Here is a 23,082-nt window from a genome sequence, read left to right as displayed (position 1 = left end):
CACAGTTATATTATTAAATAAACTTATATAACTTTATTTTTTTTGATCATATAAAGCCGCGCAACTTTAAGAAAATAAATCGCGAGAAAGAGGGAAGAATTATCACAAAGATCGCAAGCTTGTCCGCCTTATCTCCGTGCATTTCAATCGAACATTTCGAATCATGCGTATGATGTAAACACCACACGCGTATTATTAGCACGACATTAATTTCACTCGCGAGCATTTGCGTTTACGTACGTGTAAACGGCCGGTCGTGCTATTGCTGGAGGAGAAAGTTACCCCGACGCAGTTACGCGGTAATTATCCTTCCCCCACTTTTGACTTCGTTTGACTTCCCCGACCTCACCGCGTAAATTATTTTACGCGCGAGAAATGGCAGAAACGTTGCTGCCAGCTCGATCGGAAGGACAATCGTCGTAGAATTCACCAGAGAAACGCTCATTATCATCAATATAGATCCGGATGTTCGTCCGTCGTCGATGAAAGGATTTATCGTACCGCCCATTGAAACGCCGAAAGGCTGCAAATTCTATTGAGATGCATTCATTACACATATTTACATTAAGACAGTTTTTTACGGTTCGCCGAAATGAACTTTCTTTTTTATGATCTTTTTGTCGTGGAATTGACAGTAGATATTGATTTGAAAAAAGAAAACCGTTCGAGCTGCAATAAATAAAAAAATTTTACCGTTCCAAAGAAATGACTTGACTTTAGAAATAAAGGATGAAAAAAACCGCATCCAAAACCCGTCCAATAGTTTCAGAGAAAATCGTGGACGTCCCCACATACATCATACATACTCGCCGAATTGAGAACCTTCTGTTTGAAGTCGGTTAAAAATGGCCTTTTTTAGAAGCTGTTGCGAAAGAGGTCTTACTATTACATTTACCGTAATGACGGTCCTACCTAGTGACCGACCTTAATTGTGAGTCTTCCAGTTAACCCTTGTCGGTCATTGGTGACCGTCATAAGGCGACAGTCAAATAAATATGTCACGTTGCGTTCTATATAATACTATAAATTTATTACTATAAATTAAATGTTTTATTGTTCTTTTTGGTATAAAATAATTTAATTGGCGTGAACGAAAAGTCACGTAGAATATGCTTGGCGGTGAATGTGTTAAAATTGTTTTGCAAAGGTAAGCCCATATAACGCCGTATGTTCAACGAAAAAGAGAGAAAGAGGCCGTAGCCACGTGGCTCCGTATAATTTCGGGTTCTGTTCGGATTGCGTTGGATTCTAAGGCTCTGGAATCTGTCTCTAATCTCGAACGCTCTCGTAAAATACGCTGGACCTATAAATATTTCCTTCTAATATAGGGTTATTTGACCGGGTTCTATATATCAGGTTACGCCGCTTTCCAGCGGACGCTCTTGCGAGAACGTTTGCCGCGACGCTTCCTTTTTCAGTTTCTGACTTTGTATCAGACACTGTTGTTAGTTCGGAGCAAATTGAAGGTTCGTGGATTACACGAAGAAGACGGAAAAGATATTTCTTTTTGTAAAATAAAATAATGCACGTTTTACAATAGGAAGATGCTTCAACACACATTATTAAATACAAAATTATTAATGAGAAATGAATATAACTATTTTATTAGATCATATATTTACATAAAATATCGTGGAAGACAGAAAACAATTAAAAATTACGTTATTGATCGGAGTTATATATTTTAATGAAATTACTTAAATTATATAAATGAATTTAATTAAATTTATTTTATCCGACTAAATATTTATACATATATTATGAGTTAAATGTGATTATTAAAAATTTATATAATCTTTTTCGTGGGAATGAAAGAATTTCGATCTTAAATCCTGACAAGCTAAAGTAATTTTTATGATAAAAGACACGAATACACTTTTAATTATAGTCTTTTGCTGATTTATCTAACACGCCGGTTAATTGTTTCAGATTATGTGTGGATGATTAATTGCGAGTGATAAGTTTTAGAGCTCATATATAAGTTATCTCTAAATAAATAATATATTACAACCCATAGTACTTTTTATTAAAAATTATAACTCTTTATAAAGTTTAATTAATAGAATATTATAAAGTTTTATAAATTATAAACCTAGAAAATAACAGACATATTTGCAGTTTATTACAAATACACAAAATTAATACCTTGCTTGGCAAAAATAATTTATACAAAAGAATATATCCCTCTCTTCGAAACATTAATTATTATTTTTAATTATTCAAACTAATTAGAATATTTCCTTATGTAAATAAATTAATAAGTTGCAACAATAATTTATACAAAAGAATATATCCCTCTCTTCGATACATTAATTACTATTTTTAATTATTCAAACTAATTAGAATATTTCTTTATGTAAATAAATTAATAAGTTCTTTATCAAACAAAAATGTTCAATATGATTGTATAACATTGCTCGTATTAACATTCGCATTAACAGTAGATAATGCATAAATTACACGCAGCTGGCCAAGAGTCCGTTAAAAAAGACATTACGGTAGCAGGACGTTTTTGGATCATTACCGAAGCCGTTGTGGTAATGAGCGAATGATTGGACAGGATAGAACAGAGTGGTTCGTAGGCGTGTTCCCGTCTTCGTCATGGAGTGAGACACGCTGAAGTGTCAGGGGCGTGCGCGTGAAATCACGCGATTCCAATAATGGGTGGGCGAGCGGTATCGTCACGGAAGCAGAAAATGCTTGGACAGATGGACGTAATTGAACGTATCAGAGAATCCTGTCTAGGCATTTCCGTTTGTCCGTGATACGTTGAAGATTACTACGGAAGCAATAAAAATATTAAAAATCTTCTATTATATAATGGTATATTATATAGACTTGTTTAAAATAGTTTGTGTAATTTTTTTAGATGGATTTGCGTTACTTTTATTTAATTTATATTTAACAAAAAAATATCGAGTTTTACGTAATACTAATGTCCGTGAATATATCTATGTATGCAATTTTAATTATGAAACTCAAACGTTTAGCTATTGGAACGCGCGTTCAAAGAGTTCGCGGATTATAATAGTCCGTAATTACAACTTATTCTAAGGCTTTATAAAAGGAACACCTTCGTTAAACGTTGAACTAGTCCCCGGGAGATCTTGCTAAAGCGGAAAACAAGCGAGTTCGTGCTCGCGAAAGGAATCTTTTAATAACGCGAAATAGCATTATACACATATACGCGGTTTGATACGGCGTATTATCGATCAGGCACCGCCGCTGATACCTAAGTGAATTACTGCACACATGTATTTAAGCGCGCGCGATGGTCTATGGACTGCGGCCTGAAATCGATTCCGCGATTCGATTTGCGGTCACGGGGACTCGTGGTGGACCGAGCCATCAAGAAGCGGGGAGTCTCTCCGCGATCCGGAGAGGATAATAATTTCGAACTCATTTCGCGATCATTCCCTCTGATTGATCTGATTAGTCCGGCCTCGGAACAGGTCGATCGGTAAATGATCTCGAGCGATCTCAATCAGCTTCTGAAAAAAATAAAACGGCATCATCGATCGTCTCTCTCCCCCGCCCAAAGGGCTGTCCCCCTCGGCTCCTTCCTCTTATTTGCTCTCCGTATCCCTGCACTTTTGCCTCTCTTCTTCTTCTTCTGCCATTCCTTTCATCTCTCCACACGATAATGAGAGCCTCCCATGTGGAAAAGGGATTATTTGCGGCACGGGATCGAAAATGCCGTGCGAGCCTCATTATCGGATGCACGACTACCACGATTCTGGAGCGACTCTCGTTTCGACATCGTTCCTCCCGATCCCCTGGGCCCGCGGCAGGTAGAGAGACCGCCGCCGCGGACCTTTCTTCCTCCATCGTGCCGCTATCGGCGTGGAATTTCTGAAACCGTAAATCAACGGCAAGGCCGGGTTAGGGGTCGAGGAATTGGAGCGGCCTGCTCCTCCTTGCCTTTACGTCGCGGGCACGACGCAGTAGTTAACTGAAACGCGGTCGCTTCGAGAATACAGGTGTTGCTCGTTAGTCGATGCTAGGATACAAGGAGGATTCGGATAAACTTATTATTACCGGAAATCGGTGCGCGAATCGGCACTGGCAAACGATTTAATGAATATTTGCGAAATTGTAGTACCACGACTATCGACTATCCACGATTATATTTTTCTTTTTAACGGAGAAAAGGTAGAAAGTCCAGAGTGACGATGGTATCGTTGCGAGTTCGATCAAAGAATCATAAAATTATCGTATTGCAATATTATTTAACGTTATTTGTATTATAGTACCGTAATATTATTATTGTATTTTTTTCCTCTTCTGCAAAAACCTGCAAAGGTTTTACGATTTCTATATAATTTTTAAACAATTATACCAAAAGTATTTCCTTTGAAAGGTTGCGCGAAACTTCCTGCTTTACTATACTATGCCTTCATGACGCACCGGGCGATGTTGTTGCATTTATCTTAACATTATCTGGATAATTATGAAACGCTTAAAAGGCCCCGGTCGCGACATCCCCAATAAACGTTTATCTATCCATCTCCGCACGATTTTACCTGTCCACGATTTAACGGTCGCCGGCGTCGACCGTTGGCCGCCGCATGCTCGTTTACGATTCTGTCCGCTTCTTCTCGCCGACGCACCTGCGCGCATAGTGCGTGCTCACGCGCGCGGGACGTCGAAACACAAGAAACGTCACGCATCGCGCCGAGATCCGCGCCGACTACGGCACGCCTTTAATGGCTTACGACGAAACGTTTAATCGCCGGCCATTCAGATTCTTTTCGCGGGCAAATCGGACAATCGCCGGGTAGAGTGTTTACGTGAATGTCAGCTCGAAAGCGACGCCGTCCCGTTGCACGCTCCGGTACGCACGAGAGTGCCGCGCTTCCTAGTTGCGCTGCTCGAACGGACAACCATTGACCGGCACGCGTCAAGGCCGATAAAATACAACGATGGGAAGAATGGGAGAGTATTTGAAGAAACGCGGAACACAGCATTATATCAATGTACAGTGAAACAATAGCAGGAAGAAACATCTGATCGAAAAGATATAACTGTAAAATGTAAAATAGATCACTACTTTTATGTTGGCGATTTACGTGGAAAATGTACGGATAAAATTTAATCACGAAGAGAAAGTGTAACTATTGCTTTCTTATATAATTTATACCGGCATTCTCATATTTCTATATAGTACAATTTCTAATTATAGATTTTTGAAGTCTACCTTGTCTCGATAAAAATTTCGATATTTATGCTAATATTGTATTTCATAATTGTTTTACATTGATGAACACTACATTAAGTTTAAAGATTACATGCACGAAAAGAGCTTCTATGAAATTACTGGTTATTATCTATAAATCTAGAGATATTAACATCATGTCATGTTCTTGTATAATAATATTGCGCGCGGATACATGGCTGGAAGAAAACATCGGCGAACGGTGAACCACGTCAAAACTTTTCCCATGACTTCGAGATAGTCTTCAGATCGTTAGTCACGGCTGATTAGTGGAACGTGCTCGTGCATAGATCGTTAGTTGCCATTGTTTAATCCGATATTCCTCGAAAGCTTCCTGCGACGAAAACTTCTCACCACCGTCGCGATTCTTTGCACGGAAGTAGATTCGCAGTTTGGCAAATAACAATAACTTCCGGTTGCAAATCTCGCGACATCGATAGACCATTGAACGGATAAAACGTCGCGATTTGACGGCGGCTTGTCGTCGAAACGTCGAACGTCCGTGTTTTCGTGCCTGTCGCGAGAACACGCGATATGAAACGCGCGGCGGCGGGGCGAGCACGCGATACACAATCCACTTCTAGTTAACGTTCGTCTGGAGTTCGAAGTATTTGCAGTACCGTTCCGGAATTCCGTTCCAGTTCGTTTAATGAGGAACGGCTTTTTAACATTCCTACGCAAGCGAGCCAGCGTGAGAACCGCGAAATGTGGGGTCGCGGCCCATAAAATCCGTGAGTCAGGCACGCGCAGTTCGGCGCACAGATTGTTGCCGTGTGTGTACGATACAGGAGGAAAATACCCGTCGGGGGCAAAGCACGTAATCGCGCGGCTAAACGTACGTTAGCGCCCGCCGCGTTTATCGGCGCTTAAAGACGCGGGAGTACTTTTCGTCGTGCCCGCCGCAGCCGCATAGTAGTACACAGCCGTACTTCTCGTTTAATCTTCACCGCGGCCCGTTTTCGAAATACCGCAAATTAGAATGTTACAGGTCGGGTCGAGTGTCGGGCTTACGTTCGAGGCGAACTGAGTTGTTGGTAGATACAAGCGACAGGTACAAAGTATAGACCCAGACTCTGTAGCTCTGACCTGCACGGCAATTATGATCGCATTGGGTTCGCTTTAGAGCGCGCCGTTGGCGAACGCTTCGCTAATATTTTGTTTAATTTCCCTGCTACGCACGCAACTGAAAGTGTTGCGTAATTGGATGTAACTTTCCGCGGCGGCATCGCAAATCACGCTGTGATTTATAAATGGCTTGTAATGTCATATATGGCGGTCACCTTTCTCTGGACAAGATATGTACACCCGCTTTTTTTTGTAGATGTTTGAGGTAAATTATTAATCATACTAATGTCTGAAATATTTAGTTTTTTTACGGTTATTAGTTTTATTTTTGCGCATTATTATGACGTCTTTTATATTTGCATTAATGTAAATTACTTGAAGTATTTTTTTCTATTCGATATTTTATTCTAATATTTTATTCTAATTTAATGTGCGTCTGTTTATGACGATAAATTATTTTATGTGGAAATGGCTAAAAGTTAAAAACATTTAAAAATGAAAAAAAAACACGACTACTCAATTTTGAAAATAGTCGATTTTCAATATTCAAGCTGCGATAATGCATTCTGAGGCCGGTATTCATTAGTCAGTTCTTATATTTAAGACCGTCCTAAGAATAATCTTAAGATGTCACAAACCATTCACAGAGCCGTATTAGCATTAAGACATTATTTAAGACGATCTTGAAATAAGAACGGACTTTGAATACCGGCCTGAGATATGCTGTCCTGACACAAGAGCATCGACATCTGATTTAGCGAGCGAACTAAATCACAACGAGGATATAATAAACGGTGCTCCAAACGACTCCAATTGGGGCGCTCGTCCAATTAGATCCCTCTAAGAGGAACAAAGCAAATCGTTTCTCGACGACTTGACATTTTCCCTGGACAAACGGCGGGTGGTCCATTCTCCTTTGCCGTTCTCCTTTGCGACGTAGATACAAATTTCGACTATAATCGACTTCTCGATGAAGCCAAACGGGCTCATGAGCGAGCCCGAAGAAAGAGACAAAAAGCGATCGGGGCTCGTAGTCACGAATACCAGCCGTCTCTCTGGGAGCCGCGAGCGTGGAAGGATACGCTGTTGCTGCTGTTGCTGCCGTTAGTGCGTTATTGAGGGAGGGAGGGAGGGAGTGAAGGCAAGCAAGCAGCTCGGGCGAAGGGGTAGCAGCGAGATGCATTTCGTGGATTAAGAAGGTTATATACCTGGCGGTCTCACGGCGAGCCAGCGCGGTAGGAGTCTAATAAGATGTAACTAAATTATGATTGGATTCATCATTGCCGCGAACGGAATTGGTATGGTCGATCGCTTCTGCGAGCCGGAGCACGGCCCGGGACGGCGCTGTCCGGTCAATAATTCATCGGCCCCGAGGCTTTCTATATGAAGCGTGATATACCGTGATCCCGAATGAGCGATTGCCAACGGTAAAGCGAGACGGAACAGGGGGATCCACTCTCTGCGCTTCGGTTCTTCTGCATACTCCTGTTTCTGCTTGCGATCCGTCCGGCCGCGTGTCTGTGTTCCTTTTGGACGGGGTTGCTGTTACGTAGTAGAAGGCGAACCGATGAAGGCCCTTCGGAAATATTATTTGTTGACTCTTGGTGATGGTGTTGTGCCATACACTTGCGCGCGTCTTCGACGATAGACGGTAAAGACGGAGGCGAGGGAGGAGAATCGCAAATTTTTCACTTAATTAAAAATCCCACTGTTCACCGCCGCGAATCGTAAGAGATTCCTCGTTGATTACTTTCAACGGCGTTGCGTTGAAGTGCTGTAATGTCTTACTGATACATAATATCTCTTTTATAAAATAATGAAAAAAAAGGAGGTATTATCTATGTATTAGTTGTTTTTTTTTCTTTCGGAAGAACGTTGAAAGACGCTTTGATCTCATTGACGATCACGGTCCCTTTTCGTCAGGACTCCGACATGAACGAAAGAGAAGGATGATGATGAGACCGGACAGGAGCGAAGAAGAAAAGGAAGAACTGCCGTGACTTAGCGCTTATGCAAAACGTGCATAAACGTTCGTTTTGTTGGTTGAATTAGCCCGACGTAGGTTTCTCGACTCTTGAAGAAAGGGAGCGGAGAATGCGAGTGGAGAACGGGGAAAGGGATGTTCGCTCCCCCTCTCTCTCCTCCCTCGGCAATCCCCCCCCCCGTCCTCTCTGCCACCCTTGGAGCCAATCACGGACTAGTCATCCTCAGCCAGAGGCCCCTCGTATATCTCAGCCGTACCAGAAGGGTGATTTTTGCATGTCACGTGGGCAAACGGGCGCGCATCGTGAATGCCCGTCGTTAGGCCCTCGTTGTGCTACGATGATGTCGGTTTCACGCAACGATACGCCCCGAGGACTACCACGAAGAGCGCTCGCTCCACTTTAGCCCCATTCCGAGGGCCTCTTCCGTCGTGATTCGGGCGAATTTACTCGCGCGATATAGGATACCGTGCGATGTGATGCGACGTGATGCGAGTCCGCCTTTCGTATCTGGCCATTTATTATACGTGTGCACGTAAATCTTTGGCATTAACGATGACTTTCGATAATAACAGGGTGTTCTTCTCATGATCTTCGATATAGTTGAATAAAAATGGACAAAAATGGGAATAAATGCATATTTCTTATATTAGAATAATATAAGTTGCGACAATCTTGATCAGAAAAATGAATAAAACGCGTGATTCAAATTGTAATACATAATTAAACATAATTATATTTTTCATATAATTATATTTTATATTTTAATTAAACATATTAAAAAAACATTTGAATAACATGCCAGAAACACAAACAAATGTATAAAGCAATAAAAAATAATTAATGATAAACGAAAATATAAAAAAATAATGAAAATTTTTTAGAGTGTTTAAAATTAGCGTAAAAAATTCTAATTGTATTTCAATGTGAAATACTGTGCGATTACAAAATGGTAACAAAGTCTTATGTTTTAAAAATTAGAAGGATTCAGACAAAATCTATTGAACTATATATATTGGTAAATATCAGATATGAAACCTTCTGTACCCTAAATTTTTTTTATGGCTTGCCTTAGTTAATGCGAATGAGGATGTAAACAGCTTTCATTCCTGAACGGACGCTACAAAAAAATACAAAAGCTGTATTTTTTTAAGAAAACAAAAAACAGAGCATTGCTAAAAAGAATTAATGACTGCTATATATGTTGAAATAGATTTAGATCAGTTTTTATTTTTGTGTTAAGTTTTTTCCTCGCTCTTTTCCGGAAAAAATATTGTATGACACTTTCTCTGGAGAAATTGATTGTAGGTATAACCCGGAAATCGTAAAAGGTTTATAGAGTTAAAAAAAAGTTAAAAAAGAAAAAAGAACAAAAAGGTTATAAAACTGCGAAAATTATTACAAGGTTAAATATAGAAAGGCCTAGACGACTGTATAAGTCCATTGTCAGTAACACATCACCCTTCTAACAACTACTTGGTAAGATCTATTTCCACTGGTATCGGTAATAATTTTAAGAGATTCTTGTTTTTAAGAAACCTTGTTTTTAAGAAGTTTTTAAGAAACCAGAACAACCGGTTGTAGCAGTTGAGAAAAGGGAAGATAGAAGCGAAGCTACACTGAGAAAAAAATGTTGTTAATTTGACTAAACTCGTTTAGTTGTAGTGATTTGTTTAATGTAAATATTAATATATTTAAATCAAATATACGTGAGTAATATCAAGAAATATTTTATTTTATTTTATATAATATTTTTTGAATTAACAAATGTTAGCTTGACAGACCGTGACCGCTGCATTTAGTTGAATCAAATAATATTTCTTTGAATCAACGATTTTTTTTTCTCAGTGTAAAAGAAAGTATATACACAATATTAAATGATAAAAAGTCGTCGCGAAGTCATCAGGGATATATATAACAATTTTGTGCACAAACTAGTTAGCCGATAATCAACATATTTATAAAGCGACTATTCTCGAGAGAAGCGCATATATTATCATGATTAAATGCATAATTTTATTAATTTGCGTATTTAGAACGATATTCTTCGTGCAAAGATAAATTTTTTGTTGTTCGTTACTGCGATGTGAACCGTGTACGGTGAAACGCGGAAATGTGTCTGATTTTTCTCCACAACAATAAAGAGAAAACTCATAAACTCTTGTACGGGTTTCCCGACGTATTCTTTTAGACGTCGTAATTTTTTTAGCGTCGCTTCTCTTTTCCCTTTCGTCTCAACTGCTATCCTTTACAACCGGTTGTTCTGGTCGAGGTCTCTTAAAATTATTACTATTGGAAATATATAGATCTTACCAAGTAGTCGTTAGAAGGGTAGTGTATTATATTATTGACGATAAACTGGTACCTCGTCTAGGCCTGTCTATATTTGACCTTGCAATAATTTTCTCAGTTTTTTAACGGTCGCCTGCGTGGACGCGTAAAAAGATCGGTCGGTCATGAATTGGCCTAGTGCTACATTAACTCTGCAGTCACTACCTGAAAAGGCAGTGGCTGCGTGCCTCTTATGTGACATGCAATATACGAGGTCACTTCTTCGACTTCCTTAAAAAAGTCCTTAAAAAACTCCTTAAAAAAGTCTGAAGATGTTTCTATACCCAGCAAAATTTTATCTTAAAAAATTGCAGCTACTTTTTCACGCTAGTTTATATCCCTCTCCGTAACATTCCATAAGTTACCTTTTTTATTTGGGAACAAAAGTAAAAAAATACATCTATATGTCTAAAAGTCTTTTCCGGTTATTGTTTCTTTTCATCGCATTCTTATTCTAGCAACGTAAAAAAATATTTCAGCCCTTTCCTTGATCTATTTATGATCGTAGAAAATGTATTTTTTATAAAAAAAAAAAAACAGCTGTCGTTTTTGCAACACCTATTGTAGCACATTTTAAATTGATTGCCAAACTCGTATTAGATTCAAGTAATGGTCATTTAGTCCGTTCTGCTTTCACTATAACTCTGTATGAAGTTAAAGGATAAAAGCAAAACTTTCACATCCATATATATCCCTTTCCCTATCCCTTTGCAAAATATTTATTTCCTCGAAGTTGATCTCGAAGTTTCATCTTTTGTGCGATACTTTCGTTTTTCTATTATTAATAACAACATGTTCAATCAACCTGACACAAATGCGCCCACGAATATTCATACGACGCAAGATCTAGAAACAAAGGTACACGACGGAACCGTTCCACGGACGGCAGACCACGCATCCCGGCTCGAATGACGCAGCAACCTGCGGACTGTCCTGTCGCTTCTTGATGAGCACGACGAGAGACATCGTCCGCCGATTCAAGGTATCGATATCCGACCCCTCGCGACCCCGGCTTGTCGTGGCCGTCGTGCCTCTTACACGGAGCGGAACGGACTCCGATATACAGCGAGGCCGCAGGTTTTGATTGCTCTCCGCAGATGTGACAGATCCGCCCCCTTCGCCACGGGACACGAATTTGTCGGTGTACCCTCACGGAGGAGCTAGAAGGTCGCCCCTCCCGATCCGCAAGCTACGCCGCGATATATCGTCAGTTGGATATACATATACCATATATACGTATACATATATATTATATATATATCGGTCGTCACTCTCTCGCCAGCCGATCGCATCGTTTGCTCGTTCGTGCGGTAAACGTCGATGCGATTAAATACCGCGTTCGCGGCCCGATCGAGGAATCCGGCACGGCGTAAGCGATTACATCGGGATAAAGATCACACGATCGCTTTCGCAACGCTTCGCAAGTCGAAGCTTGCTTTATGCTTTTCCATTATACAATTCCCGCAAGTGCATACCGTCGAGATTGCGCAAAGCATTATTTAATGTCGCCTAACAACGCATGTGTAATACGACTCGTTACATGAAAACTGGCTGGCAAATAGATTGCTCGTCGCAAACGCGTTGTTTGGACTATTTGACGCGCGAGTCGCGACTCTATTTCCTCACTCATTAACCAGATCCTGCCACGCTATCGGTTTTATCTGATAGTCAACTGTTTTACGAATCATCTCGCGTAGATCATGATTCGTGTTTCGTTGCAGCTCGTTTCTCCAGGCTTATCTCATGTAATATTTCAAAAGAATTTTATTTGATTTAAACAGGCACTTACCTTCTCTTTCCAAGTTTCCAATGTTCTCCAATCCACTAAATTCATTATTACACAGCACTTGTTTCGGCAGTCATACGATAATATTTTGCGTATTATCTTCAGATATTTGCACGATATTTTATTTAATTTTATATAGGTATAATCTGTGACATTTTTTAGAGAATCTACAATGTCATTTCATTATCTTTTTATTTGACATCAAAGTAATTATACGATCTCGATTTCGACGTACACGTGTCTTCTAATTGGAATATATTGCCGACTGTACAATATTAATTATCAGTAATAACGACGATATTTGACGGACTGACGTTGAATTTAGGTGCACATTGTAGAAAAACTGTGTTTTTCTCACCATTGCTGAAAAAGGACTGCTCCAAAAAAAAAACGAGCTTAGGCCGAGAAGAAAGGTAGGACATAATTTGACTTCCATGTGGTAGGGTGAACCGGAACATCGCAAAGCATAGCTTCGAGCGTACCCTCATCGACCGACTTCCATTTTTATTGGTCCACATCGCGATTCGTCGCCTAGAATTCCTAACGAAAAAAAGAGCAGCGTAAAAATTTCATGGGCGTAGCGAGGCATTTCTTTCTTCTTTCACTCTGATACCCACCCCCTGTTTTTTCCCTCCTAAAACCTGCCACCGTAGTACCAACCACCTGCTGAGAAAAATGTTTCGTGACCGTTCGACGGTTGCGTCAGGAGGAGGCGCAGTTATTTGCATCATCCATCAGTCGAAAAAAAAGGAGATCATATAGCAAGGCAAAGAGGGGGTGCCAGGGAACGAGAGATAGAGACCGAGAGAGACGGCGGGCGAGAACGAAGAAATAAAAGTAGAACGGTTAGGGGGGGGGTATCTACGCTTGCCTCGCTCCCGATTCCCCGGGGGATTCGCCCGCATTGTTGGCATCCACGGTGATATTTTATTGGGTTTATGACGTCATTAATCTGATCGCAAGACCCGCCCACGGCCTTAATCGTGACGCATCTGAATCGGTGGACACGGCGCGACCCATGCCGCGCGCACGCACATACCCCGTCTCTACCTGCCTGCGCTGTCATCTCGAGAATTTTCGGGCCAACGGAGACCGCGGATACTCGGCCGAGATACTCTCGAATGCGTAAATTATCAGTTTTATGAGCTCACCGTGCTCTCCTTCCACTTTCGTGAATTTAACGAGCGACTTTGAGAGCGTAGCATCAAGGTCCACACAACGAGGCGCGATATAAATTGATCGTGATCGCTGATGCGTCTATAAATTAATTAACATAATGTACAATTTTTTTTATAAAGATAATTTACATAGAAACTAAATATGATTAGTAAAATGTTAAATATCTGTACGCTTTACATATATATAAAATTCAATCGAAATTTATTGAGATCTCCATTAGATCGATTTGTATTATCATTTACTTTCTTACGACAATCTGTGATATAAATCCATAAATTTACACTCCATTGAATTTTTCGCTAGAGATTGTTTCTTTGATTAAAGAATATTCTCATGTCTTTGACAATGACGTAGGACGAAAAACATGTGATGTTACGAGGAGTCACGTCGATTGAAATCGCGTGAATTTTGTATGGAGAGTCATGTTGATTGCTCGATTCTTGACACGATGCGTGCGGTACATACATGCGGTTTCACGCGACGTTTCGTAAACGCGATTCATCGGCATTATGCTCTCTTACAAGGGGCTTCCTTTATGATCTGAAATGTACAAAGGGTACAGAGGCCAAACATCGCGCGTAGACATGATGCTCGCCTATGCTGTATCAAGACCCACAACACTATAATACACACCGGGCCCGGTTTGACCGATCACAATACGAAATTAAGATAGCGATCGACACCACACGGTATCGTCGACACAGTCTGACGGGAACCGGCCGAAATAACTAAACAGCCGATAAATCGCGTTGCGAAACGTTCTTGTTGCGAGACACCCTACAGATTGCATCGAGCGAGGTATAAGCGCATTCAGAAACGTCTATTGCCGCCAGGAAACGGATTGTCATTCGCGATTGGGGGAAAACTGATTTCGTGAAAAACGAGACTCCGGGATAGTCATCGGTAACGATCGGTGAGTGCAGATAGTCGCTTGATAGTTGCATTTCTTTTACTACAGAAGATCGTGTTTGACGAGTAATCGCCGATGTCGAGAGTACGATGTCTATTGTACGTTAATCGTTTCGTTTAGGATAGATGTAACAGAAACCTTCGTTATACACGTTCGAAATGTGAGCAAAGCGTAAGATGATCTGTTTTCGTCACTTTTAAAGGGAAGACATTTTGCGACATTTTGAAGATAGAAAATACGAGACACTCGAAGATCTTTTAAAAAAGATTGATCTGTAAAATACATTATCGGATTAATAGATCGTTCACTATAGAGACGTTGCTAATCGTAGCGTTTGAAGATGTATTTTATGGGAGAGATTCGTGCCTGCTCCCACGCATATCGCTGCAACAAAATAAATCTTCGGGATAATTCTCACTGTCGGTCTCTGAAAACCGCTTTCTGCGCCAGATATACGTAGCTCAAGACGTAACGCCCTCGATGATCGATCGATGTTTCGATTCTTAGTCAAGAAACGAGACTTCCTTTCGTTCCACGGCTCTGAATCAGCAAATCCTTTGATGCGCCACACACTGGCGGCAGCTGCCGCGTCCGATCTTTACATTATTTCGTACTCGTCAGGCGCAACATGAGTGTGGCGGATGCAGGTATACAAGGTGTTCGACTCTGCACGCGGCACACGAGAGAGAGAGAGAGAGAGAGAGAGAGAGAGAGAGAGAAAGAGAAAGAGAGAGCGCGATTTGACTTGCCATTGCGAACGAAATATGATGAAAATAAAAATCAAAACGGTTTTGTATTTTCTTTTAACTTGTACGCACGCGTGCGAGCGACAACAATTTATCGCTTGATCGTTCGGTGAGCCAATACGTGAAAGCGAAATTTCGTCATGCTTCGAAAAAGTCGTAAAATCTAGGAAATGCGAGGTTTTACGTCGCTTAAATTATTCGAGATATTATGCGGGAAGATGCCTGCGAAGCAAAAGTTGTCCGACACCCCGTATATGCACGGCATCAGATATGCTTGCTGTAATATAATGTTCGTGGCGAGATACTTTACACCGCATGCTTTTGGCGAACGATGAATGCTCCGCGCATCTCTCCGAGTGGGAGGTAACGAAGACGAACATGAATAGATCTCACAGAAAATGTGACATGCCTAATCTAATCGTGTAAACGAGAAAGATATCCAGTTATACTACAAAAATATTTAAATATTACAAAAGGTGAAATGTCTATTATAAATTTTAAAACCAATGCATATTGAATATTATACTAAATATTTAGACGAAGAATTTTAGCTCGTGTTTGCAAAGAATTGCGATTCCAAAGACAGCATTTGAAGGATAAATATCCAATCAGCGCAGTGCACCCTTACAGAAAATAAGAAGATAAATTAATAACAAAGACTCAAATGCGTATCTTGACTATTAAAAATCACTAAACTATTTTTGAAGTATAGATTAAATTTTTACAAATTTATATTTAATAATCCCTGCTTAATCCTATTAAATACATGTACGAATACGTTTGTTAAAAATTTATCTTTATAAAACAAGAAATAGTGAGACTTGTGCGAAATTTCGATCTCTCGATTCGCGAAGGACGGAAACGGGGATTACGTTACGGCCGGCTTCGTACAGTCCGATTTTCGATAGCACCGGACACGGAACGATCCGTACACGTGGAAAGTATCTTTTACAGCGGCGCAAGACCGGTGTACCGGTCCGTGAGCGGGCACTTCTCACGGATTCAGCGTGGTGTGTACGTAGACAGTCGCCCCCGGTACGACCCCGGAACATACGATTCGTATTGTGCGCGATCGCGGAACGAACGATCGCTACACGATCTCCCGCTGCTAGATCCCGCCAGATCGCTGATCCGCCGGTACAGCGATCTATTGATCGCGAACAACGCTCCACACACGGGGTACCGGCTGTACCTGCGGCCGCGCATCGATATGACTACGTTTCCATCGATGCGGAAGTCGATGTCTCGCGTCGAAAACGCGACGGTACTTGGCGCGCCCGAAGGAAAGAGAAACGCGTAATTGGCGAACGGATTCACAGTTCTGACCCGTACAATACGATTGCAAGACGCCACACTCTCGCACGGGACTTTGGAATTTATTATCTCATTAAGAGATTTGTTCTGATTCTATTCGGTGTTGATGAAGTAATTCTAGAATTTGATAAAAGAGCATCTTGCTGCATATATGGAACTATTATTTTGCGTTAAAGATTTATACTTATTGACGATTATGCATGTGACTATTCATAAAAATAAAAGCATTTTTTTATAACACTATTTTAACAGAATGCCATGAAATGATTTTTATTTTAATTAATCTTAAGGAAAATAAAAATTATATATATGTGCCCTATATTATATAAAAATGTAAAGTAATGCGAATGATGCATGTATCCTGTTTTAATTATCTCTAAATCAAGTACAACGTATTCCATTTATGATGAAACTATATACATTCTTTTTCTCTTGCAATGTAATACTCGCTTGTACAAATTTACATAGCGTATCAACCACGTGCAGGAACTACCAGCGGCGTATTATATCCGCGATATACATAATAGCGATACCCCCAGCAATTTCACATTTCATCATTTCGGTATTTCCTACGGTCGTTCGATGAGCACCGCTTATAATGCCCGCGCATATCGATACCCTTGAAATTAACACTACATCGAGATACATATCTCATAAGTACCATACTTTATTCGTTTCCGCTAGACCTCTTGAGAGCACCGCGGCTTTGGCGAAGATTTAAAGTCTAATGCTCACGACGCGAGCGCATTAAAATTTTTCGCGAAACGACGCGAGGCATGCCTCTTTGCGCGCGGGTCAAGAGGAAGCACAGCCGTAAGTGGCATTCCCTGCACGGTTCCGCGGGCGGCGGTTCATCGGCTGGCGGTAACCCGGTGCGATATGCCGATTGTACGGCAACGTCATCGTATCGGAACGAGAGCATTGAAACGTTCTCGCGGCGTCGATACGCCGCGTTTCCGTTACTGGTACTTATCTCTCGCTCGCCGCCGCGCGCTTGATATCCCCATAAAGCTTCGGTTAATCCGCGCGTTACGCGCCAATTAAATATTTCTCCGTTTGCGCGGAAAGGTCATTGGGAGTCGTGCCCCGCAATCTTGAACCCGGACCGCGAATTCTGCGCATACTCGCTCTCGTCGTGCACACACACACACACACACACACGCGCGCGCGCGCGCGCGCCGATTGCGCGAGGTTTGCGCAAAGTTGTGCTGTGTTGCGTGCAGAGGAACAATTAGAAGACGCGGTCCATCCGTTCCTACATCTCGAGGAATCTCCTTTTCTCAGAAGAATTATTCCTATCGGAACCCAGCGCCGTGTTTCCGCTAGAATAGACGGATGGAATTTTCTGCCATTACTTTGGCGTCGTCTTTCAGCTGAGACTGACGCGGTCCAGACGAGATCGATCCCTGTCTCATTAGACTTACGCAACGCCATCAAACTGCAAGGCATAATTAAAATCGGACATCGCGCATGATCGCGTATACACGTTACGACACACCTCTCAATCGCCGATCGTAACTCGTAACACGCGCAGGAATAACGCGAATTAAGATCGTACAATTAAACTGGTGTACAAGAGCCTTGATAATATCTGAAAAAAAGCGTCGTTTCAATTCTTTAATATTCCATGTACGTCCGAGCCTTAGATGTTAGCAATATTTTAACCATTTGCAATGTATGAACGTAATGCGGATCGGTGAAAAACACGCATAGATCCATATCTATGCAATGACAGTTGTAAACATTTGCGCTGACAATGAGATACGAGAATATACTCCTTACAATTATCGATTGAATCCTACTTCAACTTTTATTAATGAATATGATCATAACAGTTACTTTTATACATGCATAATGCAAGGGTGTCTTACATAATCGCTCACAAATACAATTCATTCTCTTTTTGTTTTCTTGTGAGTTCTTTTCCCATTTAAAAAAATTATACTTCTTTGATCTACATATTCTTATTCCCCAGGTTTCGAAATTCTCTATACTTTTAGTATTGAATATATCGAAGTTTATTCTGTCTTCTTTAATTTTATTTTTACATGATATAATTATATTTCGAATAACTTTTGCTTTCTGCAACTGATATAAGTATCTACGATTCTACAATCTCATATTATTTGATGCATTATCTGTATCATTCTTTGTGCAGCCTTGTAATTTTTAAAAATAAAATTTCTCCTTTTGTTGCTTGCTGAATACGTTTATTGAAAAGTGTTACAGGAAAGAGTAACACAGATCTACAAAATTTTACTTTTTTTATGCGGTCTGAAAAAAAAAGTTGTTTCGTATAGTTTTTTTTTTTGTGTACTGAATCCGGATCCGCAAGCAAAAATCCTATCACTATTCATTCTTTTGATTATTTCTGATTCTCTGTGATTTCTTTGTGAATATCCGAAACGCTTTGAATATTGAAAATATTCAGTATTAGGCACGTATGTTAAAACTATACAATTTTACATTCTTTCTCAGGTTAACGATAAAAATGGGATTAAAGATACTACCCTTAATACCATAATACAATTAGAAAGGATTGCTTACTTAGGTCAACTAGATAATATGGTCTACAGAAATCTGAACAATAGCAGAGGGAAAGGACGTACCTTATACGTGACACGAAAGAATAGATAAAATCGCATTGTTCCTTCTTGCTTGATTTTTTATATCTAAAAATTTGCCAGGTTTTTATATTCTGAAAGTCACAAGGGAAATTTTTGGCATACTCAAGGTATTCTAGTTTTTCTACTTTACTCCCCTGATTACGTCCACTATTCATTCTTTTGATTATTTCTGATTCTTTGTGATTTCTTTGTGAATATTCAAAACGCTTTGAATATTGAAAATATTCAGGATTAGGCACGTATGTTAACCCTTAAATGCCACCCGGGGTCCAGCGGACCCCAGACCCTTTAGAATGATATATTTTCAAATGTTCCCGCCAAATATGGAGCTCATATTTATTTATTTATTATTTTTTTGATTTTGGAGCCAACATTTTAACTGTTGGCGATCTTAATTTTTTATACTATGTTGAAATTGAAATTTTAACAATATAAGCATTTTATTCTCTTTTCTAAGCCTTGAACAACATTGAAAATAATTTTCATAACTAAATATCAAAAAATCAATAAGTAAGGAGACATTTTTCATGCTGGGGTCTTTTAGACCCCATGTGTCATTTACGAGATTCTTGAGAGGTGTGGCATTTAAGAGTTAATACTTTACAATTTTATATTTTTTCTCGCCATTATTGTTTGATAATAAAGCTTAATTGTCGCTGTGTCATGTTCACCATTAGTCAAATCTCAAATTAACTTTTTACGAGGTCTAACAATGAAATTCGTGAACTCAATTGCTACATACCTTGTTGCTGAATATCATTTTAGTATTCTTCAAAATAATCCTTTTGGAAAGCTACACACCAATACCAACGCCTTGTCTATTCTTCAAAGCAGTTTTGGATCTAATTCTGTATCTGCACTTTTTTATTCCTAAAGATAAAGGAAATGTTGAGAGGAATGCACTTTTTAATGACGTTAATGACATTAAGAGTAACACGACGGGAGCTCATTGACTGAAGACCATTTCACAATAGTTCCAAAACTGCTTTGAACAATGGACAAGGCGCTGGTATCGGGGTGTGTAGCTTCCTAAGGGGACTTCAGTAATAAAGTATGTAGCTATTGTACCGTGACGAATTGCGAACTTTATTGTCAGACTCTGTATAACGCTATATAACTGAAGTTACACTCATATATCTGTATTTTTTTACAAACCGTTTTTTTTTAAATAAAAAGTTTAAAAATTGTAAATAATTGCTAATTTTATCCGAAGATTAATGTTTGCTAGTTTCGCGTTATATTTTTTATGCGCAAAAAATTAGATCATAAAGAGTTAAACAATAAAAATAGAATATTTATATATGTAAATATAAATTTAATAGCTTTTAAATAGATTTAAAAGAAAAAAGGACTTTTTATAGTCAAAAAACTGTTATAGTCGTCATTTGAAAAAAATTTGTATGCTTGTGTATTAGAACACTGAGAAAGAACATTTCTCAAGGAAGTTCTGAAAGAGATTTTTAAAACTGAATTGGATCGACTAAACTTTTTTAAAGTAATTATATTTGCATAGATATCTCTCAATAATCTTTTTTATCATGATCACCTTCTGTTATGATTGTATGAGACAGTAACCATTACACGGATTCTTGTAAAAGGGATTGTATGGAAACCAAGGAAGAACTCTGTGAACAAATGCGGAAAGAAAGGCGGCCGTAGACCGGTGGGTTAATGAGTTTGCTGTCGCCTATCACGAATGGTAGTACAGACGCTGTTGCCTTTTAAAACAGGCAGGTATATACCCTACAAGTTATACTATCGTACCTGTACCGTGGTTTCCTGAATGCATCCCCATTGGTCGCGACGATCTTCGGCATGAATTGCCTGCTGGAAAGGGGCAAAGAGCAAACCGCTCGCCGGCAAGATGGCGTCTGTTCTAAATTCAAAACAAGGCGCTGCTTAGCATATACATATCCCGGACTCGGCTGCAGCGCGCACGCTATGACATTCGCAATTCAAATCGTACATTTCTATTACCATTTTAATTCAAGGGCACTTGGTCGCGCCACGCGCGTGTTACCTCCGCGTCGCCGGTGCACCGAGGGTCATCACACGCACGCACTGGAACCGCAAGAACATTCGGCTCGGTATCGTCCCCAACGAGCGCACTCGCGCTGCCACGATCGCGGCGCACGTAATTCTGTATGATCCACTGTTATTTGTTACAATGGCAAAATTTTTGAGGCAATTGCTTGTCCTTCTTTCGACATACAACATCGATCAACCGTGAACCACCGCTTAACAGCCTTCTACTTTATAATATTTTTATTTTTTTTACAAGAAGCAAAAAAATGAATGAGAGAAAAAACCCTAATAAGGGTGAATATCATATATTTTATTTAATAAGTGTGGCGTATTTTTAAAAATTTGTAATAGTATTGTTTATAAATTTATTGTAAATAGTTTATTTTGCCAACGTATTAGATGCTCGTTGGATCGTTTGGGATTTTTTTCCTCGGCGATTTGCCGATAGAAATTGTGTCACCCCTATCGAACATCTGGCAAAAACCCTTTTAGATGCGGCTAGGGATTTGTAGCGACGAAAACTGACTCGTTCCCGCGAATTTATGTGCGCCGTCAGATTAAGGGGCAAACCATTCCTTTTCTTTTCTTCCCAATCGAGGCGCCCGCCATTGTGCCACTTCCGTGTATTCGGTTACGCATAACGAGATCCTCGGGATTTCACGGGGTTCGGAACGACGTGTCGCTACTTTGTGCTAATGACCGACCGAGAAAAAATGTACGACAGATGTTCGGTCCACTTTTCTTGAGACACCAGGTAAAAATTCATATGTGATAGGACTCACGCATTTGTCGGTTAAAAATTATTTTATTTTATTGTGAGAAAATGTGCAAATTAAATGCTACTTAAATAATGTGCAGCATGCATTAAATAATTATCTTATTAAAATTAAACTCCAATGTTTATTTGTAATATATGATTAACTTCAATATTTCAATATTAAAATTAAAACTTATAAAACATTATTCTTTATTATGACATTTTTGCATATTCTGAAAGATAATGCTAGATGATAATTTTCTTGTATTTTATATTGATTTAGCAAGATAGCAATATGCGCTTATTTGAAATTGCTTTGCTTGTATGTGAATATGTTATCAATACTAAATTTAATCGTTTCTAAGTTTAAGTAATTTTTAAAAAATACGTTTATATTAATTCTTTTTAAATGCTATAATTAAACAATATGCATATCAATTAAAACATATAATTTGTATACAACAATAAGAATTTGTTATTAATAATAAGTATATACGCAACTAATCTAATTGTAAGAAACAAATTCTTTTTTAATTAGTATTTAAGTAATAATATTTCTTTTTTAATTATTTCTTTAATTGAATGAAATTATAATTAAGTAACGCTAATGAATCCGTAAAGGAAAGTGCAAGATGTACTAAAAACTTACTTATCGAAATTAGCTTAAATTACAAGTAACATATCGGTTGTAGTTATTTCGTGGAAATAACATTAAATATATCGTGGAAGTGAGACTGGCTGATGTACAGTTTTATATGTATTATGGCGTTTTCCCTTGTTTGATTGTATATCTTACACGGTCGTATAATTTCATACTTATTGTTTATATACGTCGCCGAAAAAGACGTTCTTCCTTATAACTATTGTTGCGAAAAAATATCACCACATGCCTCAGTGGTCGAATTGGTGAGACGCCCGTCACGGAATGAGGGAGGTTCGAATCCTGGCTGGGGTGTTATTTTTTCGCAACATTTTTCCTTTATATTCTCAGTATCCTATCCTATATGTATATGTATATATATATAGATATATCATATCGTTTAACCCGAATTTCTTGTGTATGTTTTAATATGATTAAATTGATATCAATTTAATCGTGTGACTGTATCGTTCTGGCTTTGGTTTGAGACTGCGTTATGTCCGGA

The sequence above is a fragment of the Temnothorax nylanderi genome, unplaced genomic scaffold (assembly GCF_030848795.1).
Source record: "Temnothorax nylanderi isolate EJ_2023f unplaced genomic scaffold, tnyl_v1.0 TNYL_tig0103_pilon, whole genome shotgun sequence".
NCBI lineage: Eukaryota > Metazoa > Arthropoda > Insecta > Hymenoptera > Formicidae > Temnothorax > Temnothorax nylanderi.
This window is presented reverse-complemented; position numbering follows the sequence as displayed.